This window comes from Gorilla gorilla, chromosome 3 (assembly GCF_029281585.2).
Source record: "Gorilla gorilla gorilla isolate KB3781 chromosome 3, NHGRI_mGorGor1-v2.1_pri, whole genome shotgun sequence".
Taxonomy (NCBI): domain Eukaryota; kingdom Metazoa; phylum Chordata; class Mammalia; order Primates; family Hominidae; genus Gorilla; species Gorilla gorilla.
Genome location: NC_073227.2, coordinates 99,313,126 through 99,338,356, shown reverse-complemented (window position 1 = coordinate 99,338,356; position 25,231 = coordinate 99,313,126). Strand labels below are relative to the sequence as shown.

General features: G+C 36.9%; 1 long non-coding RNA gene across 2 annotated transcripts in view; it reads right to left on the bottom strand.

The window, feature by feature from the left end:
* The window catches only part of LOC101129396 (uncharacterized), a 363,952-nt gene that overhangs the window by 236,421 nt on the left and 102,300 nt on the right, over positions 1-25,231 (bottom strand). For both annotated transcript variants that reach the window (XR_010133402.1, XR_008679200.2), the window contains exon 5: positions 21,356-21,505. This is a non-coding gene — a long non-coding RNA (uncharacterized lncRNA). The remainder of the gene's footprint in view (positions 1-21,355; positions 21,506-25,231) is intronic.

The window sequence follows — 25,231 nt, the reverse complement described above, 5'->3', positions numbered from 1 at the left end:
CCCCCTGGGTAAAGCTCTGGCTCCACCTCTACTAGCTATACAAACCTGAACAAGTTACATAAGTCCTCTGTGCCTGTTTTCTCATGGATAAAATAAGCATGTAGTTAGGATTAAATGAGTTAGTACAGGCAGGATGTGCTTAAAACAGCCTATAATAAGGGCTATATAAGGTGCTGGTAAAGGGAAAAAAAAGTATATCCAGGACATACAGCAAATACAGTTTTTGATTAACATTTATCACAAACATGGCCCCATAATCTGTGATCCTTTGTCAGGCATATATACTGGTTTGGTTAACTAATCCATCCTGACAAAGCATTCATAAACATGCACTGGAAAAAATCTTTTACAAATTAAATAAAATCTAAATAGATTTTCAAGGCTTTTAATTTTACATAAGCACAAAAAGCAGTCAACCTAATTTTTATCACATGATTTGGACACCAAATTGGAATAACACAGAAAATTATGAATCTAAAAAAGAGGGTATTCTATTGAGAAACTTTCACAGTAAATATTTAATTATTATCCATCAAAATACTTCATCAAATTACAGCTTTATCTTTATTGTTCTTTATAGAGCTAACAAATGATAGTTTAAGGTTATAGACGAAAATAGTTAAAAGACTTCTTTCTAGTTCCTTTCTTCTACCAGGTATTTGCAAACTTATAATTTCTACACTAACTCAACTATCAGGATCAAAGAGAGGCTATAGATAGATTTTAGTGTTTGATGCTTGTACTTGCTCTCCCTCTTTCTCTGTGTGTGTGTGTGTGTGTGTGTGTGTATGTGTGTGTCCCCAACAATTCCTGCATGTCAAGAGAAAAATAGTACTTAGAGGAAAAGTTGGTGTGGAAACTGGGTCAGAGGCATAAAATTACATGGTTATGACAAGGCACAAACTGTTGTTTTCCCTCATCTGCAAGATTTTGTTTGTTTTTTTCTTTTTCAGCCTCAATGGAATCTATATGCAATATTAAATGCCAAACAAGCCCCCTTGACATTCTGGAAAACTCATCTTATCTTAATAGTGGCAGAGTCACTGACTCAGAGAAGCCCACATGGGCCAAGGGAACTCATGACAGCTGCAGCTGAAAGAGTGAGAGAAGAGACACTTTCTTTTTCTAAGCATAAAATGCCTATGATGGCTCCTCAATTCAACGAACCCTTTAGCAGAGCCTCTATATACTAGGTGTATAAAATAGTTGTTGGCAGCTTGTTTAAAACATACAAAGAAAAAGTAAGAAGAAAATACATTTTCTTTAGCCATAGAGCTAAGATGATATGGGGTTTAGTGCCACCTCTATTATTAAATCAAATATAATTTAAAAACAAGAATGGTCCATTTCAATGTCAAATGAGTTTCATTCAGCACATGTCTGTTCTTTACTCTGCATGTTAGGTTTTATGCCTTCTGGAGAAAAATTTAAGTTTAGAGTGAAACTAGTCCTATATATAAACATATCCGAAAACGAGAATATGTAGGAAAATCCCCAAATGTCTAAGATTTCCGTTTCTGTCATAAATACTGTCATTAATTAAAATGTACTGGGCAGCCACCAGATACATAGAACTATTCCAGGAACAATATAATAAGATTTGACATGCGTCTCTAAACAAAAAACAAGCTTAGGGTTTAAATATTTCAGGCAAATCTTTTACTTTTTCTTCCCTAAATTACCCAAATTATTGCATCAAATGTTCACTTACAGTTTTGATAACAATTCAACTTAAATTATAAACAGTTTGAACTAAGTTATCAAAAAATCTCCTCTTTGAATGAAAAAGAAAAAATATAAAGCAAAATAAAAGCCTTCTGCCATCACCACCACTAACAATTTCACAGCAAGAACAAAACTAATCCTACCAAAAATTAGTGGTATTTAAATAACAACATATTTTGAAAGTTCTAAACATGTTATGGATATCAGCTAATTTGTTTATCATGGCAGAAGGGACATGAGTTTATTATTATTAATTCCTTTGAAACCCATAGTTATAATTGAGACCATTTTATTGAAAGAGTGTTATATAATTGCAATATCTTTGTAATATCATAGAATAAAATTCAAAGTTAACAATACAATTATTCATATCTATTTGCTCCTATTCTTTACTTTTTAAGACAGTGAGTTTAGTTAGAATTTCCCTGAATTTACCAAAACCACTTTCAGGCACATTTGGTCCCCTAGAGAGGAATCTCTACTATACCTTCATGAGGTATGTCTGTGGGGGTGGAAGTGAGGGCAAGAGGGTGACTTGAGATAATCACTGTTAAAATGTTTTATTTGCAAATGATAATTTCTCCTTTCATAAATATCAGTAAATATGCTTCTCTCTTACCCCTCTCTTTTCCTCTCTCTCAGGATATCAGGCAGATAAGAGTTATCAGTAAAGGTCATCCTCAATTTCTGTACAGAAATGATCTGTCTCCGGTATGTAATAAACATTTATCCATGCCTTTATTAGCTATATTGAAGCTGACAGTTCTGTTAAACCATTTTCTTTCATTTTGCCAGGTCATGACGGTTAATGCTGCTAAAAAATCTCATCACTTCTTTTGATCACTGTATTGTCTTCCGTGTATTATCAGAATTTTGTGAAGGTAAGCACTGGCTGGAATGACCTATTAAAGTTACAGCCCGTTGAATCTCTGGTTGTTTTTTTTTTCTTTTCATCACAATAAAAAGGCAAAGGAGTGCAAAGAATAAATATTCCTCAGAGGGTATATTTAGTTGGATAGTTGATGTGTTCAGCCAACTCTGAATTATCCCTAGTAAAAAGTACCCAAAGCATCAAATATAAATGAAAATGACACATAATCCAAAATCTTCATTTTGGTTGAATCTTTTACCAGAGTATTCTCAAGATCTAAAAGACAACTTCACCTTTTACTCAAATTCCTTTCTCATCTCCAGGGATCAGTTCTCAGGATGCAGGCAGAAGAAGAAAAAGCAAAAGCAAAAACTCACTCATTGAATACAGATCCCCAGATAATTGAGATGTGCAATGGGAAAACATGATTAGGGGAGGGGTCGTTTGCATCTGCATTCCTTTCCATCTTTCCCTCATCCAGACCACTTAACCTCTCCTCTTGCTCAAATCAATTTTTAAGAATGGTTTCTTTTGAGAAATGAAAAACAAAACAGCCATGAAAATGTCTGCCTTTGTTAATGGATTGAAGATCTTATAAAACTTGCCAAAAAGTTAGTTGTCAATTTCAAGGAAACAGTTCAGATCAGTTAAGAAATAAACCATCTGAAATTTCAAACATGTTTTCTTTCAGTTCAACAAACATTTACTGAGTTCCTATTGCATTCCAGGTACTGTGGGAGATTCCAGAAATATAGAGATGAAGAACTCATTTCTTCTCTCAAGTAGCTTAAAAGCAAGGAGGCAAAAAACAGACACTGAAAATTCACAGGGTAAAATTAAAGCACAGAGAAGAGTCACCTTCCTCAGCCAGGAAGGTCATGGAGACTTTGAGGGAAACATGAGGTACAAACTAAATCTTGAAGAGCTGGCACAGTTATCCAGGTAAAGAAGCAAAAGCAGAGGAAAGGGTATCTCAGGTAGAGGGAATGGTATGAGCTAAGGCACAGATGCATGACAGTTATATGTATGCAGAGAACCACTGGAATCTCTAAGTTGCCCAAGCCTAGCAATCATAAGCATGGCAGACAAGAAAGGAAATAAAAAGACAACTTATTAAACTGGAAAGCTAGGGACAATACAAACTTTGGGGGCTGTGTAAGGAGCTTAAATTAGTAGTCTTTCCAACATAATTAATATGCAATAAAGCAAGAAACAATATGGCACTTTAATGCCATTATCCATTGTTTTTTTGATTTATTTAAAAAATACGTGTTTTGCATCTACTACATGCCAGGCACTGTTCTAGTTGCCAGTGGTATGCCGGTGAACATAATAACGAAGTCCCTGAACTCATGGCTTGTTCATTCGGATGGCATGAGAACGACAAGAAACTAACAGCAATGACAACGTATGTCAGGTGGTGATAAGCTCTACTCTGTAGAAATAAATTAAGGCTGAATAAATGGAAGAGCAATGTGAGGTGTGGGAATGGGGAGCATGGTGTACTATTTTATAGAGTGGTGAAGACAAGGAATCTCTGAGAAAGTGGTATTTGAGCACAGACCAAAAATTTAAATAAAAAAAAAATGAGGGCCAGGCGCAGTGGCTCACGCCTGTAATCCCAGCACTTTGGGAGGCCGAGGAGGGCGGATCACCAGGTCAGGAGATTGAGACCATCCTGGCTAACACAGTGAAACCTCATCTCTACTAAAAATATAAAAAAAAAATAATTAGCCAGGTGTGGTGGCGGGCATCTGTAGTGCCAGCTACTCGGGAGGCTGAGGCAGGAGAATGGTATGAACCCGGGAGGTGAAGCTTGCAGTGAGCCGAGATCGCGCCACTGCACTCCAGCCTGGGTGACAGAGCTAGACTCCATCTCAAAAACAAAAGAGGACAAGAGCCATGTGGTACAGAAGAATTGCTTTCAAAGCAGACCTGATCACAGGTGCAAAGATCCTGAGAGGGAAATGTGATTGGCAAGTTGAATGGAAAGCGAAGAGTCTGGTTTGGAGCAGAGTAAACAAGAGAGAAGGTAGGGCAGGTAGAGTAGAGTGCAGAGAGATGCAGATTAATACTGAGAACAGGCTTTTTCAATTTTTTTTAATGATCCAAATATACCTTATAGCTATATATGAGTGTCTTAGAGATAGATACTGAAATAGAGATATTTCAAAGTTTCATAAAACAATACTATATCCAGTGTACTCTGCTATTCTCAATTCTACTTTTTAAAAATTCTGGTCATAATCTATTAATTTTATTTTACAACCTACTAATAGGTCACAATCCACAGTATAGAAAATACTGAGGCAGGGCCATGGAGACCAGTTGAAAAAAACACATGTTCTTTCTAAGGTACACAACACCTTGCCCAATGCCAGGCACACAGGCATCCTAATATTATTTGTTGAATAAATGAATGAACATAATTAAATGCCCAAAGCATAAAGACTTCAAGCTGTGCATTTCTATGCCAAAACAAAACTCTAAGAACTTCATGATCTTCAATTTACAGTTTGTCACCAGGTTCATCAGAATGTACTCAGAATTTAACAGAATATCAGTGTTAGTCACTTGTCAGAATGGACAAAATGTTCTCAGGAAGACTTTACTGAAGGTAAGGGGATAGTACTTAAAATTTACTTTTAAAAAAGTATGTACAACTTCTGGAATACACATTTTTTTTCTGAATTAAAAAAAATAGGTTGAGAGTAAGTCCCTAAAGAAGTTCACTGTTGTTTTGATGGAAGTTTATTTCTTCTACCCTGATGATTTCCAACATGGGATTAGAAAATCTTTTGATATAAATGGAAACATGTGCCAGAATTTTTGACTAACACATTTTATTTGATTATTTTGTAAATGAATAGTATGTGAAGGAAACAACCACCCTCATGAAGTTAGCTACGCATGTTTCTAAAAAAAAAAAAAACAGAATTGAAGTTCAAAAAATTTGATATTTATTCTGTAGAATAATAATTGGTAACACTTACACAATGCCAAGCACTGTTCTAAGCACTTTACAAATATAAAATTAATTAATTAAATTCTAACAATAATCCTATACAGGAGATACAATTACTATCCCTATTTTACAGGCAAATAAACTGAGATATAGAGAGCTAAAATAACTTACTGTGTTCCAAGGACTGCAACACTCTATGTATGTTAACTTATTTAATCTTCATAACAGCCTTATTTTACAAGTAAGGAAACTGAGGCACAGGGAGCTATAACTTACTCTTGTTCATCCAATTAGTAAGTCATGGAGCTGGGATTGAGCCCAGGGCAATCAGTTCCAGAGTCCACAGTCCTGACTACTATGCCATTCTCCCTCCTTTAGCTGCAATATCTGTGCCAAGTTAGCACTGTAAAGTAGGATGACAATTGCCAAGTGAGACCTTAAAGAAAGTGTGAGCTCCTCAGGAGAGAACGGTAGCCCTGCTACACATATTTGGCACCAACCATTCATACAAGAACTTTTAAATCATCTTGAGCCCAAATTAATTCAATTATTAATGTCCTTCTGTATGTTTTGTTTTGCTTCTCTCTTGCTCGCCTTAGTCCCAAGTTTGGAACATTGTGCCGTTAAGTTAAAAATGCAAATACCACATGAAAGAGTCTATGTGTCTATTTCATATTCATTTTTAAAATTTGGTAATTAGATGTCTTTGGGTATTTATAAAGAAATGCAGACATCTAGACAAATGTCCACCTCAGCATTTATGGCTCTTATTGAAAAAGAATTGCTCTCATGCTCTCCTTCATTTGTTGTTTTTTTGTCCAGCGCTTAATACACACACGTATGCATACAAGGGTGTTAACCTTGATGGTCTGCTCCTTAACCTAAACTATCCTCTTTGTTATCATGATAATGGTCATATTAATGGTCAGGCCTATTTCTTAAAGAGACTGTTCTCCATGGGAACTCAGCATAAATATACCAATAATAATCATTCATGTTCAGATGTTCTATCAACCTACCTTGGAGATGAAGGCCGGCCCCAGCAATGATAACTCTTTTCACCATCCTGAGTAAAGATGCAGACAATGGAAGTACACAGAACACCATGATGACCTCTGACCTTCACGCCTGAGGTCACTGGGCTCCAAAACAAGAGACAAGACCCATGTGGTCATGGGAATCTCAAAGAGACATTTCTAACCATAACCTGGCATTTCTTAATGAGCTCACATTGCTTAAACTCTAAGTTATGGTCAAAAGAAAAACATCTCTTTATCAACAGGTAAAGATTTTGAAATCCTAAAATAAATTCAGCAGTTGAAAAAAATAAATAACTGAAATATCCACTTTCCCATGGCAATGTGGTATTTTAAGCTAGGCATTTTCTTTGAGAGTTTCCCACTGTTTGGATTGAAATCAATAAAAACAAAGAACCAAATGCTTCATAGCTCTACTAATATTTCTTTTTTAAGTGTGTCTTGGAGACAACTAATGATAATCAAAAACTACATAGTGATTAGGTTCCCCTAATTTAACACTTCACTCTAACATTCATAACCTTGGATAAACCCCCATTTCTCAGTCTAAAACCATTTTGCAAAGAAGAAACTCTATTAATCTTTATTTTTCCTTTTATCTCTCAGAAATACCCTGGAGCTCATTGTTACACCTATTGTCCCCATGTTTGTTGCAGTACAATGTTATGGTCAAAAATATAACAAAATCGTTCATGTGCTCAGGGATAAAGACTGAGACAAATCCTATTTATAGTATATTCTATACCATACTATGCCAAGGTCAGCTGGGCTCGTGAATCTTTTTTAAAACAATAATGCCTTAAAGACTTCAGGGAGGTTATCCTCTACATTGATACCAGGAAAAATTCAAGAGTAGGAATTACATGAAAAAATAATCTGCCTCTTCTGTTTAACATGTTTAACATAACAGCTTTAAATCCTACCTGATATTGAGCAAAAATCTAGATGAAAGAGTTAAATCCACTGCATAAACTATACATACATATATATATATCGAGCCACAAAGTACAGAACAAACAGAATAGGGCCATCGGCATGTGGCAACTCCAAAACATCTAGAGTCTGTATCACTTAGTGACTGTGTAATCCCTAGTTTTTGAGAGGAGACAAATAGTCACCAAGATGAAAAACTATTGATCTACCAACAACTTTAATACAACCTTGAAAGAAATTCTATTCAAAACCCAGAAGCCTCCCTCAGTGTAACAGTTAAATTACTGACTCCTAGGCAAAACAAAAATCCTGCCCTTAGGCAATTATCAGCATGATTCTTTATTTGAAGCCTTTACAGGCTGTTCAAGGGAGACCCTGATAGTTTGGCCAAAAGGAAACAACACATCCAGTGAGTAGCTCCATATAGGGCAAGAAAAATGGAGCCTCCCAGTATGAGAATATTAAATTATTATGGCTACAACGGGGGGCACAATTGTTAGTGGCCCCCTCCCACTTATGTTCCTGCTCCTCTCTTCCCTGCAGTGAGTGTTCATCGTCATATCTAATATTCAAATGCTTTGATAATAATAAAATTGTCAAGGCAATAGCAGGAAACTTTAAATAGAAACTCAACTTTCAAAAGCCAGCTGTGTTCTTCCCTGATTGATCTTCCTAAGACGCCTTCCAAAAGCAAATATTTTTATTTAAAAATTAGAACTAAGTTCCTATTATACGTAAATACATAGGCACAGGGTCTAAGTTTAGAAGCACAAATTGCACATCGTTAATTCAATACTACAAATGGTCAATAGAATGAATGCTATGAGAGAGAGATAGGCAAAGGAAATTGGCTGCATAAGGAATGGGGCAGTAGAATGGGAATGAATCTTTCTTAATTTAACATTCTGTTTGGGTGGGTGTGTTTTCTTCTATCCAAAGGCCTTTAAGTGGATGCATGAAGTAGACAAGCTCTTAAATCAGGGAACAATCGCCCATGTGGGCATTATTGATGGCACCTTGTTCGAATAAGCATTTCGGGCTTCTTTATTTCCTTTCATTTGACATGACATTCCATTCAATAGAGCCAGTGAGGTGAGGTGTAATGTGGTTTTTAGGAAAAACACTAGTATTGTTAACATGTTCAATATCTGTACTTCTTAAGGTTGATTCAGAAAACTTTGCTCTTTTGTCCCAATAAAATAATGATTGCAGGAAAACACTTTTGCTCTCTTTTCTTAGTCAATGCTGTTTGGTCTACAGGCATTTTAGATAAAAAGTACCAATGGATCAGAAGAAGAAAAAAGTAGCAGCTGGACACTTAAGCTCTGTAGGTGGCTGCTGATAAATACAGTATTGTGACTTGCTGGCATGAGCCCTCTCAGAGCGCTCTGAATACAGGTCAAAAGCCTTGACAAATTCAGAAGTCAATTTTAAATTATAATCTATATGCATGTAAATCCTTATTCCTGCCACCCAAAAGGATATTTTTTTCCTTTCTTGGTTACATTGATATGAACAGACTTTTGTTTACCTTTCCACACAGACTCATATCAATATAGCCATCAGAATCACCAAAATGCAAAATGCAGTTTAAAGCAGTGGCGGTCATTGCTTTAAGGGGGAATAATCTGTTTTTTTACATTATACATGTAAAAAGAATATCCTTTAATTAAACTTTTTGAAATAACTTTTTGGAAAGAAAAGCATTATAGAAAGATAAAGGATTGCTTATTTCCATGTTGTTATCATGTGATACCAGTAGGTACTCTTCCTCAATTCATATCATTTGGCCACATTTGCTCAATTGTTCTTTGTCTTCCAGCACTTGTGCTTCCCATTTTCACGGAATTAATTACTAATTGCTTGTACTCCTCTTCAAAAGTATTTTCTTATTCATATATTTTTCTTATCTCCATATTGAAGTTTTAAATTTCTCAAGGTCAAGGAACCATGTGTTTTATTGACTCTTTGCATTTCTTCAAAGTAAGCCTCTCTGTTCAATGTGAATGTTTAGCAAAATAGTTGACAGTTTATAAAGAGGAAAAAAAAGAGATATAAGAAGGCTATAAAACAATTTCCAAGCAGTGGTCATTTTTGCAGAAGTAGAGTCAGAGGAGTGGAGCTATTATATAATTCTGATGTGTTTGACTTTTTAATTATGATAATATATTCTTTTATAATAAAAAAAGTAAAATAATCTTTAAAGAAAAGGAAGATCTGAAGAGGCACACTAATGTTCACCTTGAATGTTCCAATCCAAATACACTCCCACCTTATTAATGAATAGCAGAAGTGATAAGATAAGGTGAAGAGATGGAGATAAAAAATGTTATAGAGCTTGCTTCAATATGAAAAATGAGGAAATTTTTGCAAAGATGGTTTAAAGAAAAAAAAATGATGAGTATGTACCTTTTAATCTGGACCTTGACTTAACCTATGCAAGTGGAGAAAATAAATGGTGTTATCTTGAAAAGATATGGAATGGCATCACATGATACACCATCTACTAATGTTGGCATTCATTCATTCGACAATTTTTTTAAACATCTACTATATGCCAGGTATTTTTCTAGCAACTGAGAATTAGCAGTGAATAAAACAGGTAAAATGTCATCGTCATCACTGAATTACATTTAGTTGAGGGAAATAGACACTGAACACTAAATCATTTAATAAAACAAGGCATGGTGATAAGTGCATTACAGAACAATTAAGTAGGAAAGGGCAACTGGAAGTTCAGTAGGTAGTGAGGATGGTTGCAATGAATAGCTCTGTGAATTCCAGATCTTGTCTCCTTATCTCGAATGCTGCCTTGAAGCTTTACTTCAGCCCCAGCAGGTGTAAGAGACTAGGGTTACACAGATGACAAATGCATATAAAAGTTGCTCAGTGGACTCCAACACCAGAAACCCCTGCGACCTCTTGCTCTTGCCCTGGAGCCACACAGAGATGGCCTGCTGCAAAAACACTTTCTTTTTGTCAATTACAAAATAATAGAACTTTAGGGAAAAACTAAAATCTCTTCTACCAATAGCACAAAATTCATGGAATTATAGTATGTTGGGGGTTCCTTCAAATTCAATTTCTTCCACACCTGAAATGGGTTTTATGGAAACAAGTTTAAACCTAAAGACAGCCTGGATGCCTTAAAAATGTCTACCATTAAATGGGAGTTGATGGAGGTTTTTATAGGGCCTAAAGCATATATAATTTGGGAAGAAAAGGAATACTAATATATGAACAAGAATTAGATATAAAAGTGAATAAATATGTAAATCAGAAAATAAAAGCAGATCATATAATTCAAAAGCTGACAAACACCATAAATATCACAGAATCTAGAATAATCCAGTCTAGCTTCTGACTCCATACATTTTAAATCTGCTTCTCCTTCATACCCACTTATTCTAATGACAGGCTTCATAGAACACAGCCTCTGGCCTTGTTCTTTTGTGTCATAATGAGGGATAAATCAGCTCAGCATCAGAAGATGTTTTTATACCAAGACATCCTACGATAATTTAACTATCCCTAGAAGTGACTGCAAACTACATATCTATGTCCCACTAAACCCAAACAAAATGTGTCTCCAACTTAACTTCCCTCAGCCATATTCCAAATATCCCATGGCCACTCAGTACCACTCAACTATAGTGGAAGTAATAATCTCACAAGGTTTCCATATTTCAGAGAGAAACTGAGGCTCAGTTTGACCTGAAGTAAAAACAACAGTAAACCTCAAGGCTGGAATTTCAAAATTGGTTCTTTTTACTATGCTAAGTGTGTTTTTTCACTGAAAGCTTCAAATAATTAGCAAATAAAAGTGAATATAGGAGAAAGACAAAAAAAGAGATGAATATCACTAACTGAAAGATTTTAGTAAACAAAAGCTAAAAACTGGACCAGGTAGTCAAGGATAATATATAAACAAAGTGCAATTTAAAAATACTACAGAAATCAACTAAATAGATTCTAGCCTCCAGAATAATCTTTAGAAAAAGTATTCAATAGATGCAAAAATAGACAGGGCAAAAAGAGAATTCAATTTACCCAACACCTTTCTCTATCACCAACACCCAACCCAGCTTATCACCCATCCTTTTATCCTTTTGTGACAGCTTTCCCTATTCAGCTGTCTGGCTACCTACTGGGTGGAACAGGCTGTTTCTCACTGTGCCTCTCTCCCAGCTTGTCAACTGAAATCATCTTGGAATTATAAGCCATTGGTACATTCCTGAAATAAGATATTATATCAAACACTTCACATGTCTCTATGACAAAAAAAAAACAAAGAATTTTTGAAAGAATCAGCTTGTCAAATAAAATGTATTGAGGCCCTGTTATTGCTAGGTACTGTTCCAAGCTCCAGACTACCACAGGGGGCAAGACAAGCAGACTCTGTCCACAAGGACGTTACATTCTAAGTAGAAGCCAACAATAAGTACTTACATTAATTAAGAAAAACTTTTGAGATTGATAAATGCTATGAAGACAAAATAGTTATAAGGAGGATTGGGTGAATTTCTATAGAGCGAAGAAGTGGCATTTGTGTTGAGATGAGTGGGACAGGAAGAAACCAAACACAAGGAGACCAGGAAAAAGAACTTTCCAAGAAAAAGGTGCAGCAAGTGCAAAGTTCCAAAAAGGGAGATGAATTGTGCATGTTCCATTTACAGCAAGAAAGTCAGTATAGCTGCAGCTTCATGGACAAGAGAGACATTGAGGGAGATAATGTCAGAGAGATAAGCAAGACTAAAATACATAAGACCCACAGCTCTATGAGCTTGGATTTTTACTAATGAGCTTGAATTTTTTTCTGGTAACAAAAGAAGTCATTGGATGTCTTTAAGCAGTAAGTAATGTGATCTTATTTCCACTCTAGAAAAATCATTCTGCTGCATAAGAGAAATAGTGTAAAAGGAGAGAGAGAGAGAGAGAGAGAGAGAGAGAGAGAGAGAGAGAGAGGGAGAGAGAGGGAGGCCAGGCCAGAAATAGAAGTTTGAGAACAGTACATCTTAAAAATTGTTTAAAGTCATGGCACTGCCTGAGATGACCTGAAGGAAAAGGCTACATTTAGTAGAAAGCAGGGCTGAGGAGAGAATTTGCCAAAGTTTAAAGATATGGGAGAGAAGGCCATTGGAATTAGTCTGATGCCCTAACTCTCAGGCCAATGAGCCAAATACAACAAGTAGTAGGAGTCTCTATTAGATCTGAACATTATGTGGGAATTGGACATAACCACCCTCTTCCAACTTCCCAGAGGTAGAGCAAGAATGATGTGAATTAAGCTTTTTCAATGCTAATATCTGCACTGAAGAGACTTCACAGATAGGGCATACATGCTTGGGTTTCTTGACTGAAGACAGTCTAGTGACTCAGGGTGATCAGATGTTACATTTGAGGAAGACAGACTCGAAGGCCTCAGAGAGACAAGCAGATGGGATGTAGGAGTAGGAGAATAGCGAAAATTAAGAGAAGAAAAGAGGCAGAGCAGGGAGGAGAAGTGAAAGATGGGGAAAAAACAGTACAAACTGAAGGTAAGAGAATGGCATAAGAGCGAAGTTATGTCACAGAGTATAGAGTAGGTGATTGTTGGCAGTAGACAGATTCTTAAAAATATTTATGTATTTAATTTTACAGTTGTTTTCTCTTTTGGCAAGTTGTTTTTGCTTTGTATTTCCATGAGTGATATGGAGTTTCAAATTTTTAAACATTTATTTAAGAAAAAATACAAAATCAGTCTAACGAAAAAAATTAAGGATACCAATTTCTTAATCTACAGGATCCTAATGAGTACAATGGAATATAACCTGCTTTTCAGGACTGCTGTAATGATTAGCAATGGGGGTTATAAATCATCTAGCACAATGCCTATGAGGTTTTCAATAATTATTAACTAATGTAATTACTATTAGTATTTTAAGTACCTAGCATGTGCCAAACTTAACAAAAACTATTTTATTAATGAAACCATAGAAAAACAACAGAAAAGTTTTTTAAAAAAGAAAATGGAGAAACAATTAGACTATAAGATTAGCAAAAATAAGAATGGTATTAATGATAATAATGCAAAAATGAATTGGAAAGTAAAGAGTTGATTAGAAGAAATTAAGGGGATAGGAATAAAATTAGGAGTCAGGAAGTATAGAGAACAAGACGGTGACTTACGATTTTTAGATGGAGCTGAAGGGTCTGGTGCCAAGATGGGGCTTGACTAACTAGGTTGCTAACTAAGCATAGAAGAACAGAAACAAGCGTTCTTGACCTGGGAACCATGAGTGGGTACTGGGTGATTACTAAACCTTTAAAACCAGGTGATAAAATGTTATTATGTATGCAAGTATGAGAGCAAGTATTTTTCTGAGAAGAGGATCCCTGGCTCCCATCAGATGTTCAGAGATTTGTGACCTCAAATTTTTAAATACTGCTGACTATGAGCCAGATCAACTAGTTAACTGAAAGTATCAAAAGCTTTATCTCTGTATAGGCAGTGTCCCATGTTTGTCAAGTATTGGAACGATGCTGTACTTAAGGTAGCTAGAACAGAGGGGCCGAGTGTTGAGCTGAATCTGTAATGAGCAAGTCATGGTCCTATCACCAGCGTTTTTCAAAACAGACTTCTGATAAGCCATGGCCAGATCTATTATAGACCTGGTAGGCAAAGAAGCAATTGGTATAAGAAAAAATGTCACCATGGCACAGCAAGATTTCCCTTTGAAGAGAATGAGATTGATCACATAATGAGATTCTAAGCATTATAGATGGTGGTGAGTGTGCCTGAGTTCTTGTCTCCACAGGGGCTGCCCTGACCACCAAACCTTGGGTGTACCTCTGAGGAAAAGGTGGGGAAAGGAGAGCCATTTTCACACACTTGTACTCTAATCTCATTGTGCCCTTTTCACTACTTGTTTTCTGGTTCAATAATAAACTGAAATTACCAGCAACCTTAGACCAACAAATCAAAAGCATCTTCATATCACACAATCCTTAGGGAACCAAGAGCCAGCCAGCCCCAGGAAGCTCTGCAGAGCTATGTGGAGATTGCTTTGGGCCTGTTTTATCACAACTCAGTACTCCCATAAATATCTTTAATTTCAAAAGCAAACTTACAATTTAGCACTTTAGTTGAAACATTGATGGGACTTATTTCCATCGTTGTATAAATAGCTCATCCTGAAAAATGTCTTCTTTGTTTATTTAATAAACTTTAATTTATCCAAACAAGAGAAGCAAGAGAAAGTGGGGCCCTCCCATAAAAGAGGCCAAATTTAAAAGGAAAACGTATTAATAGATTCTAGAATATATTTTGAAATATCTGTCTTTCCTAAATATTCCTAAACATTTATAATTTTCCCCCTACTAGCCGTTTCTTACTGCATGTTTTAAAGATGTTTTTAAAGAGCAAAATTGGTGAAGAATGTATTTCTCATGGTTGAAAGGGTGCCACAATGCAAGCTCTATAAAGACTCCAGTAGAAACTGTTAAGAAACAAAGCTATCAGAGCACCAGAAGAAATTATGGTACATTAATAGATACATAAATGATTCAAACAACATCAATGACAAGATGTTGTTTTTTTTTTTTAATGTCAGCTCAGCATCCAGCTCTAGTAAAGAGTGACACTTTCTTGGCTAATGTGAACAACAAAAAACTACAAAACCCTGTTTCATAGTGGGTTAGGAGAACTAATTCTTGATAATCTCATCCCTTGAAGACAAGGTTCCTTACTTCAAGAGCTAGGAGAAACAGAATCCAAGCAGACATTATTAGCATAATTTTATATAGAACATTTTTAGCTTTGTATATAAATGTGAATTTCTCATCTTGGAATGTATATTTTTCTCTCAACTTGTTCCATTTATAGCTAAGAACAAAACAGGGGGTCTTGTATAGTAATGTGTAGGAAAAATATAAAGGAATATAGTTGACAGTGCCAAGTCAAACAGACATTCAGAGTCACATACATATCAAACCTTCTTATGGGAATAAAAAACAGTGACATCTTCTATTATCATGTTTTTCCTCCCAGGTGGAGCAATGAGGAGCCTGGAGTATTTGGTGACCTACATTGAAACTCACATGGGAAGGGCTTCCTCCCCTGAAAGGGTCTCCTTTCTTTCTCTGAAGTTCCTGCTGCAGATAACTGAGTGTAGGCTCAGAGAGGTGCGGTGTGGGACAGAGAAAGGGAAAAAACCCTTTCTTCACACTCGTGCTGCTCTGAATGCGGACCATCTGTGCCCCCAGCTGGAGCGCCGGCAATGGTCTGGCACTTGAACCACACCATATTTACAGATCTAAACACAAATGGCTACTGCCTGATTGTTTCATGATTCATTAGTCAGACAAGCTCTCCTCTCCCGCCAGCACAGCTGTTACAGAGTAAACCTTTGTCACTTAATAGGCCTGATTATTACTTTCCATCAAAGGTATTGATCTGTGTCACCTCTACTTAAGGGAATGGGGGAGAAGAAAAGAGGGGAATAAAATGTACCAGGAAAACAGGAACCAGAAGAAGGAGGAGAGCAAGCGAGGGGCATTAGGCGAGATCGGCGACAGTGGCTTCCTCCCTTGCTCTGTCCTGCGTGCCCTGAATATCTGGATTCGTGACTGGCTTTCTTGGGAAGAAGAGCCATGCCTCACATGGCGGACAGCCCTGCGCCCACGAGACCACCGCAGTCACAAACTCTGACCACGCAGATCATTGCTCAACCGCGGGCGCAGGGTGAACTGAACCGGAAATCTGTATCAATTAATAAACCAAGCCAGTGTGCAGAGAAAGTACAGGCTCTGGAGGGAATTTTTTATAGCTCCTTTAATTATCTCCTTTTGTTTAACAAATAAAGTGAAGCTATAACCCTGGGCTGTCCCCTGCCTGAGATGCCGGGCAGTCGCCCCTCTCGAGAGGTGCTCCTGCCTGGCTGCCAGGCGGCACAGAGCAAGCGCGGGCCGCGTGGACGCCAGCTTGGCACCCTGCCGGCGCCTGCATGCTCTCCTTCTCTAGCGCACTGCCCTGGCTCTTTTCATCATTTTCCTCACTTTTTCCTTTCTTAAAAAAATACTCAAAGAAACACAAAGTAGGAGGATTTCTTGGGTAGGAGAAGACAAAGGCTCTCAGAAATTAGAGTAACTCCATAAAAATCCAGGTAAAGATTCTCACCAACATCACCACCATAGCAATTATTTGAGAAGCACGAAATTTAAAAAAGGGAGACCAGAAGCATCTATCCAGCTTTCTGATTCGCCTACCAGCAAAGGAAACCCAGAGAGACTAGGAAACCTCCTCCTGTCACACAGCTTTTAGGGTGGTGCACCTGAGTCTGAGAGAAAAGTCCCCTACTAATCAGTTCAGAGCTCTTTCCGTTCTATCAACCAGCCTTCCAAAAACCAGCATCCCAATTCAGACCACAATGCTTTTAACTAATATTGTAGTTCCCACAGCCCTATAAAAAAAAAGATCATAAAAGAATGAGACCTTTGTTCAGAGCTTGTGGAATTAACGTCAGTATAGTCACACTTTTGCAACTATATTCATATCATACAGGAACGCCTGACTTCATATAGTACACATATGTATATGCATGGATATTATACACAAGGAACCCCAATGCATCCATGCATGAAAAATCGGCCTTGCTCTTACAACTACTTAAGAGCTCCAGCCCTCTGAGATTCCAACAGAGGCTAGTTCCCTTCTCTTTTGTCTCCATACACTCATTGTAACTGTTACCCAAATCTAGTATATTAATGAGATCTTTATGACTCTTTTCCCCCAGAGCTCATCCTCCAATTGTAAGGACATCGTCCATCCTAGTTCACAAAAGGTCAGCAGCTTTGCTAAGTACATCACTGCTTGTTTTATGGTGTTCACCACAGATGACAGATTGACTATCCTGAACATTGGGATTTTCCACTTGTGTGATTGTCAACAGAAGCAAGAGACAAGGCTCACCCTGCCAACTCAGTCCATTCAGAAGGGAATGGTCAGAACACGGTTTGCTTATGTTTCTATTTCCAAAGACATTGTTAATGAGTACAGCATTGATATATGAATGGGCTGTGACCCTGGGGAGCTGAACAGCCCATTTCATACTTACTTTGCTCTCAGTAGGCCCCTTGCCAAGGGTACGATGCAAATGGCTTGAGAGTACTTCTGATCCAGTCCAGATTTTACTGAGTAATCTGGCAATGAAAGACCCTCTGTCCCATTTCTATGCCTATAGTTCTCTAGGTGGTTTGATTGTTATACTTGATATCCATGTCCAGTACCATCTAGACTTCTCGCCTTCCTTCTTCCTAGTTCCCAAATGGCAATGGGAATTTTACTTCTTGGAGCAAAATATAAATGAGGCATGTAGTGTGTATTTCAGTACCCTTAAAAAATGTTTCACTGAAATTTTATCCTTAATTATTTCATCAAAAACAGAATGCAGATATGGAAGCAAATGAAATCTTACTAATAGCCAACTTTCAGCTTTGGAGCTTTCCAAATCAGAGTTTCTTTTTGTAAGTTATGTCTATCAGTTGACAGGACCAATATGATTTTACATGGGTACAGTTTGCCAAACAGGAACTCCACATAATATAGTGCACTTGAAATTCATTTAAAAGAAAGCTGTCAGCAAGTGAAAACATTAAAATAAAGGGCATTTGTTCTTAACAGGGAAGGAAAATCAGCTTATAAGCACAAAAAGGAAACTGATTGGCAAGAACTCATGTCAAAATGCCAAAGTACTAAAAATACACTTTGATATTTGCTCTGCTTATATTCCACTTGATAATTTGGCTTTGAATCTAAATATGCATTTCTCCCAGCATATCAACAAAATGGACCTTACCTAGAAATCTACGTATGGTGATAAAGAGCACTTGGAAGTATGCTCTATTTAAAAAAAAAAAATCCTTAAATTTTTTTAAAGACATCTGACCAATGGTTGAAGGAGCTTAAAAAATCTTGGTGAGGCAGGAAGTATAGGTATACTCTCTGCACTTTACAGGTGGGATTCTGATGTGTTAATAAGTTCAAGATAGAGAAATATCATCAAACAATTTTTTCACAACATATTTAAAGCTCCTCCATGTGGGTATCCACTATGTGGAATGCAAAAAAGCTGTGATCAGAACTCCAGGAAGACCTACATGATTGTATACAAAAACAAATATCACTAGAAAAACAACGTCCAAGATCATCCCAAGGACTTTGTCTTCGGAAGCATGGGAGAAAATCAACTTTCTGCCTTCCAGTGTGCTCACATATTCTGGAGGTAGCCATGCAGAATGGGCTTGAGTCTGGGTACTTTCTACCCAGAGTAAAATAAAACATACATGTGCAGTCAATTAAAACAATGTGCCTTTATAAATAGGCATAACACTTGTTCTTACATAGCTACATTACTTAACTAAATATACATTGAACAGCTGGGACTAAAACCCAAAAAATACACATAGCAGATTGCAATGAAAACCTACGGTTGTATTTAGTTACCTACACATTTTAATCTGGTGCATGCAACCAAAGCCAACAGTATTCAGAGTTGGATAATTGTGCTTTCTTGCTCTTAGAAATGTCAACACCAAAGCATGTTCTGGAAAATGCCTTTTTCTTTAAATATTTTTTATTTATTTTTTTCTACATTTTTATGGGATGAATGTACACAGAATTTTTTAATGCATTGCATTTATATTTCTCATTTCTAAATTTAAAAGCTAACAGTGAATCCTAAAATGTCTTCAGTCAATGTGATATGGGTGTGGATTATAAAATAAGTAAGTGTATAAATGAGTGAATAATAGCCAACACAACTCACTATGCAATAATTACACATATATTAACTCATTGAATCATAAGAATACCCTAAGAATTAACCCTATTATTACCCAAATTTTACAGATCAGTAAACTGAGACACAGAGAGGGTAAATAACCTGCCATATGATATACAGCTGTTAGGTGGGGTTGTTGGAATTCAGTTCAGGTTGTCTGGTTCCAAAGTCCATGCTCTTGAACTAAAAGTTACAGATAAAGATAATACAAAGAAAGAACAAATGAAGGAATGAAAGGAGAAAAGGAGGGAGGGTAGGAGGAAGGAAAGGAATCAAGGAAGGAAAAAGAGGAAAGAAGGAAGGAAGGAAGGGAGGGAGGGAGGGAGGGAGGAAGGGGTACTGCCTCTGTAACACAATGGGGAAATTTGAAAAATGTTCTTGAGGAATGAAAGCAAGTCTTTCTGAAAACCAGAACAGGTCTTTTTGGAGAAAAGGAGGAAAGAGGGGTGTTTGATGCCAACTGAACCCACTATGAGAGGAGCTAGGTAGAGGAGAAATGACTGCATTTTTGGTCTGTCTGTGCCAGCTCTCAGGGCCTCCCTTTCATGAATGTATCCATCTGCCCCAGAATCCTAAACATTTCAATCAATACTCCTCTCTGCTTGGAGTTAAGAAGATGTCAAGGAATAAGATACCTGGAAACCTAAAATGCAAGTGTGGTAATGCATGGTCACTTTGCCACGGTGAGTGCGCTCAGCTTCATGCCAAGGAGTGGAGCCTGCCTTCTTGCCAGCAGTCCAGACATTCATCAAACAGACCACACAGCAGAAGCAGCAGGCACAGAAGCAGAAGGGATCTGTCCACCAGAAGAGAAATCTTCCACACATCCATGGGAAAAAAAATATATACACGATGGGAAGAAGAGACTAACGCTGACAGTAGTGGCAGAGTGTTTGTGATGAGATAAAGTAATTGAAACTTAGCAGTAATGCTGACTGGGAACAGAAATACCGGGGAACACGTCATTCAGTGTAAACTCAGAGAAGCAGACCACACAAATAACAGAAACATCAGTCATTGTTTTTTGGACTTAGGCAGACCAGGAAATCAAGACCATCAGAAGCTTTAGCACAGATGCCTGAGTGTGCTGAGGTTTGAAGGAGCAGAGGGTTTGTTTTAATTATTTTCTTTTTTCTTTGTTACATTAGGCTCCTTTGGGGTAGCTGCGTCGGGTGTTTTAAAGAGTAGAAACAAAGACTTTATCCATGTGACCCTATTTGGAACCTTTTACATTTATATTGGTGCAGGTGTTTTCAAATAAAGTCTTCCAATAAATTATGACCTTCAACTTCTAGATGAAGTAGTGTTGGTTTTCACTGTGGTAAATATATCAGAATGTTGAGTATAGTACTAAGAATTAATATAGTTATCATTTAGGGAATACTTACTGTAGACCTTTCAGGCATGGTATAAGTGCTTTATGTACATTAATATTCACAAAATCCTGAAGGAAGTGCTGTTACCTCCATTTTACAGAAAATAAAATTGAGACTGACAGAGGTTACAGAACCAGGAAATGGCAGAGTCAGGATTCCACCACAGGTTTGTTGGGATCCAAAGCCCTTGTTGCCTTCAGAATTGTCATTAGAAATATTAAAATAACTACACTCCAGACAGCAGTCCTGAGGTTTACCCTCAGTGCACCCGTGATTGGGCTGGCACTCATGCTTGCTTGAACCTTCAACCACTGGAACAAGCAGGGGCACCACAACAGTGCGACAGTGGGAGTATTGGAAGGAGCCTTGGACGAGATTTCAGAAGAGCTGGGTTTGGGGCCTGACTAAGTTTCTAATTCTTGATTCCCTTGCACATGTTCTCATGCCTCTGAATCTCGGTTTCTAAATCTCCACAAAATGCTGATAAAGAGACCTACATTATTAGACTTGACATTGGGTGATTAAATGAAAAATATGATATAAAACGCTCCAGAAATGAATGTTTTAAGCCTATATAGCTACGTGATACTCTTAAATGGTAACTCTCTGGTTTACACTAAAATACTCACCCAAACAGAGGTCAGTGTCTTCCCCTCATCGCTGCTTTCTCTCAGCAGCCACAGGCATTAGATGCTATCATGAGAAACATTCTCCAAATGCTAGAAATTGTGCAGGATGAGCATGAGCAAGATGACCATAAATTGGGTGTAAACCTAGCCCTGGGAAAAAGACAGAAAAGGAGTTGGAAATTTTTGAAGTGCTCTGCATTATAAAGGACAAAAAGGGATGAATAATTCCCCATTTTCTTAATGCATGTTGTTGGGATTAGCATATAGTGAAGGCAAGAATACTAAATCCTGTTGCCTTCTGACTGCATCATTATATGGAATGTAAACATGCATGTATCTATGAGGTATTCAAAAATGCCCAGGCTTATCAAAATTTCATTTTTGCCTCCAGTTTCAAAATTGTGCCCTTTTTTCCTAGAAAGCTGCAAAATCAAGACTCTTACTAGGTCTTGTGGCTTTATATCCCTTGAATTGCATTTAAATGTAGTCTCAAAGTCCCCAGATTTCTACCAACGTAACCAGAATTTTCAAGGATTTAAATTTTTAAATTAGGGATCCTTTTGAAAATCTGTTAAAAGTCATTAATCCTCTCCCCAGATAAAGGCTCATGCACACACATACACACATACACACACAGCTGACTCTACAGGAAGTTGCAGATTCTCTGAAGTCCATCCATGAGCCCTTAAGGATTTACGGGCCCCAAGTTACTCCCAGAGTTCACACGTGCTTTTTCAGATTAAAATACTGCACGATAACGCTTGGCCAGGAGGCAAAGTGGGGATTAAAATCTATTCCCCCATATCACTCATCAAGTCATGTGGTGTCCACGCAGAAGGGAGTTTGTTTTCTAATTTGTGCAAAGGCGCCAAATGGCCAACCGTGGTATACTAGGGCCAGCTCACACCAGCTCTCAAACTGAGTACATTGTGTTGTCTCCTCCCAACTCCATGTTCAGTGACAGTCACAATAGTGGTTTGAAATCAGCCACAGTGGTACTATTAGCACCATGGAAATCAGCAAAACCTGCAAATTAGGGCCACACCCACTAAGAAAGCCAGATGCCGAAGATTCACCAGTACACCACAGCATGTGATATAGTAGGGGCCCTGAGAACTCGTCCTATGTCATAAGAGATTTTCAATAAAAACCTGAAAACACTATTTTTAAACCTACATCCTAATTACCTTTCAGCCTGTCCTAATTGCCTTTAGGTCAAGGGCACATGGGCCCTGGCTTGTTTTGAGCACAAATTTAATAGTTAACAGATGCTAGAGGAAGTATGCAGAGAGATCTGTGGAAAAATTGATTCCCATTTGATCCCAGATGGGTTTAAAGACAGCATCCACAGCTATCAACCTATGTTTTAAAGCATCTGCAGCACTGATAGCAGTAACTGCCACAAGAACCATTAAAAAAACAAAACAACAAATGGTTGCATATAATTTTTAAGATAGGGATTATGAGGAAGAACTGTAGGGGAAAATAAATCTAAAGACTCATTACTCCTTAAGATGGCAAGGAAGAAAAGTCCTACCCATCGCAGGTATAAATTGTTGTGGACTGATATCAGGTGTCTTCTGTAGGCTTTTTGAAGAACAGCTCTTTACAACTGAATTCTATCTTGAGCTAAGCATTCTCTTAGCAAGGAAAAAGAAAAAGTCAGGTCAAACGATTGATTCCATTTCTGAATTACAGAGGGCTATTGATTTTTCATTAAGGTTCCTGTGCTGCCCTCAAGAGCAGGGAAAGAGAAAGGAAAGTAATTCATTGATCAGAGCGGAGGGCCATGTTCATTTATTGGCTTCCTGCCACATCCCATTATTACCGGTTCTAAATGTATATTGAAGCCAGTTTATTTTCATCATAGCCTCCTGTCATCAGAAGTGTCTCCGAGTAACTATTAGTTTAATCATCCTTTTCTCACAATGGTAATGAGTGATAATATCCAACGTGATCCTGGATTCATAGATATTATTCATTGGATTGCAGCACTGCCCCTCATAAAGCTCTAGTTAAGGGTCTGCCGATGCTTTCATAGTCTAAAAGACATAATAGCTTGAGAATTTTTAAATATATGTATATATTTGAAATAGAAAAACTGTAGTGCTTTCACCATCGTTTTATTTATTTTTAAAAAAAATTCCTGAAAGATTCACGTTTGTTAACCTGTCAATTACGATAACTTTAGGGAGTGCAAGAAACCCACCCAAATCAGGTATCATAAGTCTACACCAGGACACTGGAAACCAATACAGAAAATCATAAAGCATGTCCAGAATAAGTCATGTATTCCACTGAGTACACTAATTTTATTTGTGGAAACAATCTTGAATTAGTTTATGCGTCTTGACTTACATTTGAATTTTTATTTTACATATTAGCAAACTGAGGTCTCAAAAGACTGAATGGTGCAGGATCACCCAACAGAGTGGCACCATGGGGACCAGGACTCATGTTCCCTGGCTTCCCAGTCACTGTTTGTCCCGCAATACCATTCTAATGATCTGTCATCCAATTTCAGGTGATATTTATAATGCATAAAACGAGAAGCTGATATTGACTTTAATATCAAATCCTGGAAATGCTACTAATGCTTTTTCTTTTTCCCCATCTCCAGATAAAAACTACTGCCTGTTAAGTTCTGCCTCACACCTAGGTAAATTAATCAGCTGCCCACATTGTATAATAAGAGTGCCTACTCTTCTGAGTGGATTTTCCCAACACCCTGTGAGAGGTAGGAAGAATTCTCCCATTTCATAGATAATTTGGCCAAGGCTACATGGGAAATAATTTGCAGAGCCTGGACTCAGATTCAGGCCTTCTCAATGAGGAGGGCTTTTTCCACTACACTACAGCTCCCTCTGGTGCTGAAATTAACAGTGGGAACTATTAAAAATGACTATGAAAAACTATTTTAAAGATGTATCCCAGTAAATTGAGCTAGAAAATACAGTAGAATAAAATATCTTATTCAGAGTAGCAATCTATACAAAATGCCTATGAATAACCATGACAAAAATATGTATGGAACTTATCTGACTAAAAATAGACTACTGAAAAAAATGTAAAATAAGATCTGACTAAATGAAGAAACACAAAATACTTAAATATGTCGATTTTTTCCAGTGTAACATTTTGGAAGAAGGTAGATAACATTATTCTAAAATTTCTCTGGATGAAAAATCAACACACACACAAAGATATTTTGGAAAAAAAATTAATGAAGGAGCACTCAGTCTATCAAATACAAAAATGAAATTTAAAACCTCAGTATTTGAAACTAGTCAAGAACCTGTGTAAAAATTAACAATTAGAGGGAAAACTATTACCTATTTGAAAAAATTAAATTTATCCAATTTAATTTTGAATGCTCATTTTACAAGGTGCACCAAAATGTATTTTAGATAAAGAGTTAAATATTTTGGGTTTTTTAAATACTATAAAATAGGAAGAAAATAAAGATAAATATTTAACTTATGTAACTGTTTTATCAATATAAAACCAGTAGAAAATGAGAAAAAAATAGATTTTACTACATTAAAATTTAAAATGTCTATTCAAAACATCACAAACTACAAAAATTAGAGATGCAAATCACACACACATGCAAAAAATGTTCTATCTCACTAGCATTCAAAAACATTGATTAAAATAACATAAAATTTTTATCTACTGAATTAACAAGATTGTTTTAGATAATAATAATCAAGACTCTAGTGAGACAGATGCTATCATACTTTTGATGGGAGAATAAGTATTTCATTATTTTAAAAAATATGATCTTATGCCCCTGAATTTGTATTTCTAGAAATTTAGCCTAAGGAAATGACCAGAGATGTTTTTAAATATAAATGTGTACAGAAATATTATTTA